A 12,332-nucleotide genomic window follows, 5' to 3' on the forward strand; every position below is an offset into this window, starting at 1 on the left:
AGAGTTTGAATGAGAAACCTGCCTTTATGTACTAACACACTTTCTCTAGTACCTAGAAGAGACGTGCTATCTCTCTGAGCCATTGCTACATTATTCGTCCAAATATTTATTGAGTAGCTACTCAGTACTTGGCAGTGGGGTTTACACCAATGAATAAGATGCCTAAGGTCCTGCTTTCTTGCCAGTGGGAAAAGACAGAAAATGAGAAAGTAGATGAAGTTAACTTTGGCTGGCAATAAAAGGTGGGCTAAAAAAATAATGATGATGGTGATGAAAAGCAGGATAGTAGGGGCCTCCCTGATGGTACAAGGGTCTAAGATGCAGCACTATGAAGCTATCAGCAGCCACTGCAGCACGGCACAAGTTTAATCCCCAGCCAGGGAGCTAACCCACATGTGGTGCAGCAGACCTCTCCCTTCTCGCCCGCTGCCCTCAGCAGTGTATTTCAATACATCTGCCTGTTCTGATCCCCACTCTGTCTCTGGTGAATCCTCTCACCCCCGCATCTCTGGCCTGTACCCCAGCTCTTGTATGCATAAATAAATAAATCTTCTAAAAAAAAAAAAAGAAAAACAGGCTAGTAGATTGTGTTTGGAAGATGAAGGTGCTAATTTAGTGTGGGTGGTCAAGGCAGGGCTCACAAAGGAAGTGACTTTTACACTAAGATCTGAAAACCTTGCAGTGCAAAAGATCAGGGACAGAGGGCTCTAAAGAGAGAGCAAGTGCCAGGTCTCCAGTTTGCTCAAGCCAACTCTGCAATTAGAGGGACAGCAAGTAGGTGACCCATTGAGGAGAGACAGAGGAAAAGGAAGACAGAGAAGGAGGAGGGAAGATCCAAATAATACAATACTTTGGTGGGGAAGGAATTTGGATTCTTTTTCTAGATTCAATGGAAAGACAATAAAGCCTTTTGAGCAAAAGAATGACATGTTCTTATTAACTTTTTCAAAAGATCACCCTGGCTCCTGCCCAGAGAATGGGTGTTAGAAGGGACAGAAATAATCTGTTTTCTATTGTATGTAGTTGCGTTTGTTTGTTTCTTTATTTTAGGTGAGTGTATAGACCTAACAGGAAAGACCAGAAAGAATGAGGGGAAGGACAAGTTTATTTATCTCCTGCAATATCTATCATCATGAGGTAATGGGAGACAATAACAAGATTAACAATTCATGTTATCTCAGGGAGATGTAAGCTTAAGACTGCTAAATTATATATCAAAAATGATATGACTTATAATCACACAGTCATACTATGACATATTTGAAATATTTGTTTTTCTATCGAAAGCACTACTTCTATCAGTTTCCACTGCATATATACATATTAATTGAATGAGAGTTGAATACTAAGATTGTGCAGTATAATCAATGGCAATAGCTTTAAAGGATATGTGTTCCAGAGTACTTAACCAAGAAACTATAATGAGTTAGAATGGGTTTGTTAAAATGGAATGGGGAAATCAATTTCTGATAGCTCTTCTCCAGCCAAGGACAGGGCAAAAGATGCCTTTAGCATCACTCTGGACTGCTGTCCAAAGAAACTCAAGATAAGAATGTCAGTGAAATTGTAAAATAATATTTTCTCTTGTGTTCTTTGCTTTTAAATTTTTTGGCATTCAAGTTGCAGTCAAGCAAAAGTTTATTTTTTAAAGATTTATTTAGTTATGCATACAAGAACTGGGGTGTAGGCCAGAGGTGCAGGGCGGTGAGAGGATTCACCAGAGACAAAGTAGGGAGCAGAACAGGTGGATCTACTGAAATACACTGCTGAGGGGAAAAGCGGGTGAGACAGGAGAGGTCTGCTGCCATGGCCAAGCAAAAATTTAAAAGCAAACTATAATGCTGGCCAAATGAAGGCAGGACGCTGAGGCCACTACTTGGTTGGACCTTGCTCCAATAGAGAAGAGCAAGGAATTTACAGTAAAACAAACTGATGCAAACACTTCAAGCTTAGGAGGTATGTTTTGTTCTGCATGGTAATGACATTAATTGATTTTGTTGACCGCTTATTGAATGCTAGGAACTGAACTAATGCTCCACACACTATCTCCACTGACCCTTTCTACAACCCTATCAAGAAGATATTAGCAATTATCCTATTTGTACATGGGGAAACCAAGTCTCTGAATGGTTAAGCAATTTGTTTGGGTTCACAAAAATTCTAAGCTATAGAAATGAGGATAGCAACTGGCTCCTGCCATCCTTCCCGTGTTCTCTTTATTTCAGTGCAACACCGTTTGTTAGACGTTATTGCTCCTTCACTAACTCCAAGTATCATCAAAGTGAAATAGCCTGACATGACCCACACTACATAAGGCAATGTTTTGAAAATGGGCCTTTTATTGAACTGCCAAAGTCTACGGTATTTTTTTTTCAATAGTTCTCCTCTGGCTTATCAGACAAAACGATTTGAATCTTAAAAGGTGTAGAATTGCATACAAACAAGTTCAAAGCTTGAGTGGATCTTTATAACTAATTCCCTTGAAGCAAAGGAGTCTTTGTTCTCCTTTGCATAACAACTTCAAAATTCTAGATGTCCTAGATTATCTGTAAACCAAATGGCTTGATGATTTTGGTCCCCAGATGGAGCCAAAGGCCATAGAAGAATGCACTTCAGGGTTATCAGCACCGTAGGAAATATGGCCAAGCCTCTTTTATTCCTAATTGACAAAAAGAATACCCAGATTTCTCTTACTTGGAACTTGAGGATGATAGTAACTGATTGACTGTGAAGGTTTCCAGCAGTCTAAGGAATAATACTAAGGATGAACGTCCTGATTATTTTGATAGTCATCCATCCTGCCCTTACATCCTAATTCTACTGCTAAGATCTATCTACATGTTCACTACAGGTCCTGATGAAATATTTGCACTTTGCTTAATTAATAAACAAATGCTTTCTGAAGGTTGAAAAGAATTGCAGGCAAAAGCTTACACACACACACACACACACACACACACAGAGGTATGTATATATATATATATATATATATATATATCATGGCTATCAGGAAGATAATATCAGTAAATAATAGAATTTAATTAGTCAATTACACAGTGTTTTACAGTTTATTTTAAATTAATTAATCTCCTTTGAGTAATCTTAGTACTTTAGAAAAGCAAGCAAAATGTTTATCCACTTTATCACATTGCTAAGATCAAGAAGAAACATTTTGTTATGTGACCAGTTATTGAACAACATTTAGAAACAGGCACAATTTATCCAAGTAATATTTTGATTCTTTCTGAATGATGTCAATAGCAAACATTTAATTGATATATGGCATGCTCCAGCCCCACTTCTCTTGACAGTCTACCCTGACATCCCCACCGAACTCTCCATTATCCTGATACTGACTGATGTTGATTCATTTTACGTATTCATCAGGCACTTGCTCTGTATTGGGCTCCATTGTAGGAGCTTGGGATACATCCTGATCCAGACAGATAAAAATCTTGGCATTCATGAAATTTATATTCTAATATCCAGGGAAAACACTTTGATTGGTATTCATCTTCCTTTTAATAAAGGTATTTAAGGATCATAAAAGTGGAATTAAAACCCAAGAAAGTTATTTTTAAGCTGATTATAATGTTAAATAAGAAAAGATTTGGTTGTATTTTTTAATGGACCCAAAGCAGTTGATCACAGCTGTATACATATATATATATATATACACACACGCACACACACATATATATTATATTTATATGTTTACTATATATATTTATTTATATATACTTATATAAGTATAGAAAAACTCTGTTATGAAGCACATACAGCAAGCAATTAATAGAGTTGAATGGAGATACATTATTTTTGTAAATTAAAAAACAATCCAATACAGATGTATTTAAGGTTTAATGTCAACTGCTTGCAGGTCAACATTTGAGTGATTGTATTAGATTAGCCATCCACAATCTCTTTTCCACTAATGGTTGATGACATTCACATGTGTAACACATTCCCAAAGGTGCATCTAAGACTATGTGCAATTCCCTGGGAGGACTCTTCCATTTTATCTTATATTAAGGATACTGTGTCAGAAGCTAGATGTCACGAGAGTAATGTTATTTTGTGGAATCTTAAATTACTTTCATTCATAGATATAAGTATAAACAGAGACACAGAGAAACAGAGAGAAATATGCAATAGACATAGAATCTGTAGAGTTAAAGTGGAAAGAAACCTTGGTGATTTAATTAGTATTGATAACAAATTGCCTGTAACAAAGTTATATGACCCTGGGATGTCTGAAAGCTGAAGGTTAAAAAAAAAACCTGAGAACTCCAACCTAAAATGTGTTCAACAGATCAGCTACATTTGTCTCACCTGGGAACTTGCTAGACCTGCAGAACAGTACAGCCATCCTCCAGGCCTGTTGAAAGACAATCTGCATTATAACAAGATCACCAGATGACTCACAAGCACATAAAAGTTTGAGAGCGCTGGCCTAGATAAATATTGAATTCCTGCCAATTCAGAGATCTGAGGTATCTAGGTAAAAATGATAGAACTAGATATGACATTAGCATTTTCAATAAAATCTAACCCCATATCACTGCTTCCATGCCGCCACAATTTTGGATGACCTTTCATCCTTCAAACATAGCTGTGCTAGCCAAGGAGCAAAGCTATTCTCTAGAGAAAAGTTGCTACTCAATATTAAGTTGGTTTCCACACAAAATTGCAATTCATAACTCAGGTAGTTGCTTTAACTTTCAAGATTCCAAGCTTTAGTTATGACAGTTTTGAGTCTGTGATTTCATCTTCATACCCATTCTCATCCCCATGACTCTTGGCATATTTCTAAAGATCGACTGGGAAATGAAATCATAAAATAAAATGGTACTACAATTTGAAAGACAAGAGTGCTTTGAAACTTTTCATTATGCTGTCAAAAAAGAAAAATGGTGTTTGGAAGTATTCGATAGTTTGTGGAGGTTTTCTATACATTACTTCATGTCTGCAGTGTGATAACCAGTACCAATTTTACAGCAATGCATTGTGTCTACATACATGTCATACTAATGATTTTCATCTTAACTTTCAGAACCAATCTGGAAATGACCTTCTCCAGGTTTCTTGATGAACAGAGAATGGGAGAGACTTTTTTCCTTGTGAGAAGATTGGGTCACTAAAGCAAGAGCCTATTGAAAAGTAATAAACCTCATGATAGACTAGATCTCACTTATTTCATGTCATTTTGCTTTTTTGTTTTTTTTTTTTTAAAGGAAAATTTCCAAAGATGTCTTTGACAATATTACCAGCTCAAGCCTAAACTTGTAAACCTGATTCTTCCATTTTTCTTTGGCTATTGTCTTTTCTTTGGCCTTTCATTGTTATTGTTTTTTTTTTCCTTTTATAATTTTTTTTATTTTATATATTTTTACATCATTTTTTCATCTTTGCACATTGCATGCATTTTCATCTTGGTTATATTCCCCATACAATTCCCAACCCCCTTGTTTTGATCCTACTCCCTCCTCCCCACCCTGTAGTGTGTCTCTAGTTTATAGTTGCTTGTTGATTTTGATTTTTACTTTATTATAGTTAATCTTTTTCCTGGTCCCCTTATTTAGGTTTTCTAGATTCCTGCTATGAGTGAGACCATCTGGTATTTTTCTTTTTCTTTCTGGCTTATTTTGCTGAGCATGATCCCTTCCAGCTCCATCCATGTTGCTGCAAATGGCATGAGTTTATCTTTTTTGATTGCTGAGTAATATTCCATGGTGTATATGTACCACATCTTCTTGATCCAGTCATCTATTTTTGGGCATTTGGGTTGTTTCCATAGCTTAGCTATTGTAAAGAGTGCTGCTATAAACATAGGGATGCAGGTGCCCTTTTGAATTAATATTTCTGTGTCCTTTGTTTTAAGAGTCCATGCGTGTCAGTTTTTTGTTGACACTCAGTGGAGAAAACATCATCTTAATAACAGTTATAAATGGCCACAAGTCATTTCTTATTTGGTGATGACAGACCTTGTCATACTCAGTAGTTCCCCATGAAAAACTAAAATAAAAAAATAGGGTCTCCAATTATTTGGAAGTGTAATGGCATGGAGAGATGGGAAATGGAATAAATCAGGGTACAACTGACCCTAGTAAGACCTAAACAATAGAGACAGAGATATATTGCCTGAACCATGAAGCAATCTTCTCCTTTATCTTTTTTTAAAGTGCATATTTCTCAAAATCCCTAATAATAAAGCCTATAATTTTGGGCAAAATTTTCTACAGTGACTATTTCACACTGGGATGGGGTTAATCTCTTTGAAGAATTGTGTCCAAGGGAGGATTTTCTATGAGAGCTAAGGCAGCCAATGGCTGGAACAGTCCCAATGACTATCTGATGGATGTGCCTGCATTGATCCCTGCTATTTATTAATGAGAGCATTTATCAAGCCCCTGTTGTGTGCATTAGTTTCTTCAGGGGACTCATAGGACATCAGAAACATGATCACCACATGTGAGGCTCTCTCCATCTAACCCTAATTGAAGTCCTCGAGAAAATTGGGCTTGAGAGCCATTGAGACTGGCTGTTGGAGGGAGTATGTTGGGAGAAATATGGTCAGCCTTACCTGCAGGGGACCATCTGTAAGATGAGACTTCAGGGACATCAACAAGTTGCAAAGTTGCAAAGTGTATATCCTACAACTATCAGGTACTGAAAGCATATTCTATTAAATATGCATAGGTCTATGAGGCCTGTTACCGTGACAATTCCCTGTGGAGAACCATCAGGCAAGAAAAATTTACTCTGCCTTTGAGGAATATACATTTATGTGACTCTGTTTAACATTGAGAAAATGCAAACAACAGTGGAGAATTAGTTGGAAGGAATGCCAGAAAACCCATCCTGCTCATTCCTCTTTCTACTTTTCTTTCTATGTGCGCAAAAGCCTCACAAAGTCAATGGGAACATTTGATTAAACAGAGAGCAGTGGGCCCCTTCTTTTATATATTTATAATGAGAGCAACAATTCTGCTGCTACAGCACATTCAAGATCAATCCCAAAAATCTTTTGGGCTCATTCTCTACAGGCCACCTTCACCATCCTCTACCGTGAGTCCCCTTCCATGACTCTACTCCACCTCAGTTCTTAAGTGACCTCCTATATAAGGCCTAGAGGTTCCCTTCTGGCAGAATGAATTCCCTTCCCTATTTTCCTGTTCTCTCTTAGTATTCTAGAATATAAAGAGTATTATCTCCAGCTGTCCATCTGGGTTTGTCTGAGTCACCTTCCAGATGAGGCAGGTTCTCAGTGTGGCTCCTGATCAGCACCATCAGCAACCTGGGAACTTGCTAGAAATGCAAATTCTCAGACCCCACCCACAGCCCTACAGAAAGAGAAACTCTGGAGGTGAGGCCCTGTAGTCCTTGTTTGAACAAGCCCTCCAGGGTCTTCTGACGCACATCGAAATCACACAAATACTCTTTTCCTCTCTTCTTCCCGTCAGTGCCTGAGTGGCTGCCGTGGACAGCTTTGCTGGCTCTGTTTAAATACAACCAACACAGAGGCAGACTACACTCCACAGCTAGGTTTACTTCTGTTTATTAGAGCTAAAATGTGTTAACCTTGCTTACTGGACTGGTTGTCAGAAAGGAAGAAGACCTGTGTGGTTACATGAGCCAGAATAAATTGCCAGCTGACACTCTTTGCATGTGGTAGTCACAAATACTATAAATCATTGACTGGAATTTGGTGACAGCTTTCCTGCCCCACCTCCCCACAGACAACATCTTGTTAGTGAGTCATGGGGATGCTAACAACATATTTACTGCATCTTCGAAGAAATCTGACGATTCTGTGAGTTATTTTTCTTTTTGTGTATGAAACATCATAAAAAAGACTTGCAGCAGTTCATTTCTTTTTATATTACACTCTCTTGCTGTTTTTATAATGCTCTTTCTAAAATATATAGATATATAATAACAAGAAAATTCGTTTCCAGAAAAGAATAGATCACACATCAAGTTATATCTCTGTGTGTGTGTTTTTCTCCCCAGCCATATTGGTACACATGGGAAATAATCCTGTCTATAATGTCATCTTTAAAGGGCTGCCTCAAGGAATCTCAGTGTTGTTGGCAAAATTGAATTTTGCTGCCCTGGATCACATTATTGCTTTTCTAATTTGACTATGGCTCATCTAGAACTAGAAAACTTGGTCAGCTGGCCTATTGATTCCTTGCCTTAAAAACTTTTCCACTTGAGCCTCAAGCTGAAACTGCACCTGATATTTTAACTTCAGAGGACATGAAGTTCAGCTTATTAATCATTCTGGAAAATGGTGGTTTTGTTGTTTCTTTTTTCTTTTAAGGTGTCACTCCTACTAGAGTATGGTGCAGGTCAAGGGGGCAGAGAGGAGAGGAGAGTCTATCTAAACGTGTATAGATAGAGATCTGCTTTGAATATGAGATACATGCTAGGACCCCCATCTCTTACCATGTCTAATGTAGCAAATGGGAAAGTGTCCTGCCATGGAAGTCCAAGAAGGCTTGGAATGTTAATGCAGGCAGTGCCACCAACCATGTGTGACCCCGAGTAAAACGTCACACGTCTCTCTGGTCCTCAGTTTTCTCAATGAGAAATGAGAAGCTTGCATGATATGACTTCTAGAATTTCTATTGTGGTCTAACTACTACTTTCTGAAATCTTTTGAATGTTTATGTATAAAAACAGTGGCTAAGACCATGCTTTATTTTATCAATATTTCCTTCCGTGATGAAGCAGGGTCAAAAGCAAGAGGATGAACACCCTTTGATTTTCCAAACCTGGACACATCTCAATGCACCTTTGAAAGCAGGAAGATCATATCTCTACTACAAATTAATCAGCCAGTCCCTGCAAGGCTGGTTTTCTGATGTCTTGGACATTATTTGCTGCATAACTCCTGGCAGATGTTCCCACTGATGATATTTTTTCTTCACTTGACATTCCAAAACGAGTTTATTCCCTTGGGGTGAGGGTGGTGAAGGTAACATCAGACATTATTGTTGATGATTGTCTCTTTGTCATCTGCTCTCAGTGTGTTTGTCTGGATCACTATGGTAGAAAATCTCCTCAACCCTGTTCTCAAAATAAGTGAGCACTCAAAAAATTGACACTCAGGATAATGAAACACTCCTGCTTTAGGCAGCATCTCTCCTGTGCAGTGGTTTTCAAATTGGCCTCCCTCTCCATGCACTGTTGCTTCAGGGGCCACCTCTCAAATGCCAAACCGTGAGGATTTTGGGGTCCCCACTTTCACTCAAACAGACCAACTCCATTGTTTCCTACTTCCAAGTTTGTCAATTTTTCAGTCTGGAGTTCCATGCATGTTTCATTTTGAAAAGAAAGTTTTACTGCTTTAAAAATTATCATGAAGAAATGGAAAACCATCGCTTCTCTCAGTCTCTCTACATCTGCCCATATTGTCAGGCTCCTCTTTTCATAAGATTTTTGTTCATTTCAGTCACTTTATCCACCCACATTACAGAAATACAGACATGTGCCAATTATTGTGTCAGGTGTTGGGGAATTAAAGATTAAAAAACATGATCCTTGTTTTAGTCTGGGTTCTGCCTGCAAAAGCAGAATTGGAGGACCTCCCTGGTGGCACAAGGGTTCAAGTCTCAGCACTATCAAGCTATCACCAGCCCCTACAGCACAAGTTCAATCCCTAGCCAGGGAGCTAACCCCCATGGCGCAGCAGACCTCTCCTGTCTCACCTGCTGCTCCCCTCAGTGGTGTATTTCAGTCGATCCACCTGTTCTACTTCCCACTCTGTCTCTGGTGAATCCTTCTCACCCCCTGCACCTCTGTCCTACACCCCAGTTCTTGTATGCATAAATAAGTAAAATAATTCTTTAATTAATAAAGCAGAGTTGGAGAAAAGACTTTCACTTGGGTATGTGATCTCAGAGAGCAGGATAGTGGGAGAGGGTTTGTGAAGGAAGGAGGAGGAAGCCCACATGAGGATGCATGAGCAAGCTGGCCATCCACTCCAGATGTCCCAACAGGAATCCAGAGTGCTAGAGAATTAAAGGCCTTCCCATTCCCTGCAGTGTTAAAGTAAAGATGCTGACAACTGATGTATAAATTTATGCTAGCTCCCTCACCCTTGGGATGGAGGTGGGCCAAAGGGGTGACTCACACTGACTCCTAGATTTTTCCAGCAGGATTAAGCTTTAGCTGCTTAATCCTGATAATATGCCCTTTGCCTCCTGCCCTTCCCGGTCTCAATCCCCCACTCTGTTACCAGTGTCATCTGCAAATGTCCTCCCGTGTGGACTACTTGCACTTGAATCCCTATTTCATGGTGAACTTCTGTGGTATCTCAGTCTATGATTGAGATATTTAATAGAATATCAGAAATTTGGCTTTGAAGTATGAGAGGGAGAGAGTAAGAGAGGGAGGCAAAGACAGCAAGAAGCAGATTCAAAACCAAAGAGTAATTTTATTTTTATACCACACAGTATCTAACATAATTCTCCAACTACTATAGACAATTTTTGGATGGATCAATGCATGACGGCAGATACCAATAACGGAGCTGGTGTCAATCATCACTTCTGGCAGAGCAATGGGTCCTGAAACAGCCCACTGGCCTTCACAGTGTTTTGCTAATTTCTCACTAACAGCGCCCAGGGGAAACAGCACTTCCCTTGTTTGTGGCAACTCCTAGGTGTTTCCCGCTTTTGATTAGGAACTTACTTGTTTCTCTTCCTGAACTGAATCTTATATCTAAGTATTTGGAGAATGTCTTCATAGGAGAAGGGAAGTGATTGTCAGCGGAAAGAACTAAGTCTGTGCGTGACCTACTGTTTGGATGCACAAGGGGGCCTCTACAGAACAGCCCAATGCTGTGTAAATAGCTATGGTTCAAATGACATTTTAAATATCAATGGTTCGCCCGTCCTTCCTAGAAGGGGCCCACAGGCAGCAGCCATGGCACCCAGCCAGAAGGCATGATGCCAAAACCCCTCTTCCACGAGGACTGGCAGCACCACGTAGCCACATGATTCAAGCAGCCAGCATGGAAGGTCAGCAAACGCAACGTTCCGTGAGCTATGACGGGCCTCGCAGTCTGGCACCCCGCCCCACGCTGCGTCAGGCCCCTTCCCGTCCATTGTGTGGTACCCACACCAGGGTGTGCGCAAGCAGGAGCTTCAGACTGCGAGAGTTTCAGGCAGCCGGCATCCACAAGAAGGTCGCCCACACCGTTGGGATCTCTGTGAATCCCAGAAAGCAGAACACGTCCACAGAGTTCCTCCAGGCCAACGTGTAGCGGCTGAAGGAGCACCCCTCCGAGCTCATCCTCTTCCGCAAGATCCCCTCGACTCTGAAGAAGGAAGACAGATCTGTGGAAGAATTGAAGATGGACACGCAGCTTACAGGACCAGACGAGCCCATGAAGAATGCCAGCGAGGAGAACGCCAAGGTCATCACGCAGGAGAACTTCCGGGCCTTGCGGGTTCTTCCCCTGCAGCACGCCAACAACCAGCTCTTCGACATCTGGGCCAAAAGGACCATGGAGGCTGCAGGGCAGAATGTTGAAAAGACAAAATAAAATGCCATTGGCGATTTGAAATATATATGTGTGTGTGTGTGTGTGGTTTTTAAAATTTATTTTCAAACTATAATGACAGACAAGCATACCTAGTTAGATGTACTTAGCAAATATGAAGCCATTGAAGATAGAGTGGATGGCCACTAAATATGTGTTGAAAGGCGTCTCTAGACCTGTATCTAAATTTCATATAATATTATATAATATGTCATTTACTAGGAAGGTTTAAGTCAGCCCTGGTGTATGTGTGTGTGCACACCGTGTGTGTATGTGTATACACGTGTGTGTATGTGTGTGTGTGATGGAACTTCAGACACATCTGTTCAGCCCTTGTCCTAGGGCAGTAACAATTATCATATAAACAGGAATGACTGGAAAGAACTGCTGATCTTTTCTAACTTCCAGACTTCTGGTACTGTTGACTACAATTGAAAGATTTTACTTCAATTATAGGACTCAAATATAGGTTTTCATTTAGTAGAAAATTAGCAAATGGTAGATGAGCAGGGGTTACTTTTAAATAATGTGCAATTGAAATATCAAATGTCTGGTGATTCCATGTCTTGCATGATTTTGTTTGTAGCCCATGAAATAGGTGACAATCACCGTGCTCCTGTCCTATCCTGAATGGCCAGTGGGCTCCTGAATGATGACTTTCAGAAAACACAAGAACTATTAGATCGCTGACTCATTATATATTGAGCAGCTTGTATATTCAGATCACAGTATGTGGGGGTGGGTGCTGTGTACACACAAAGGCAAAATCCCAGTGCAT

Source organism: Talpa occidentalis, unplaced genomic scaffold (assembly GCF_014898055.3).
Source record: "Talpa occidentalis isolate TD23 unplaced genomic scaffold, MPIMG_talOcc4v2.1 talOcc4.15, whole genome shotgun sequence".
Lineage (NCBI taxonomy): Eukaryota > Metazoa > Chordata > Mammalia > Eulipotyphla > Talpidae > Talpa > Talpa occidentalis.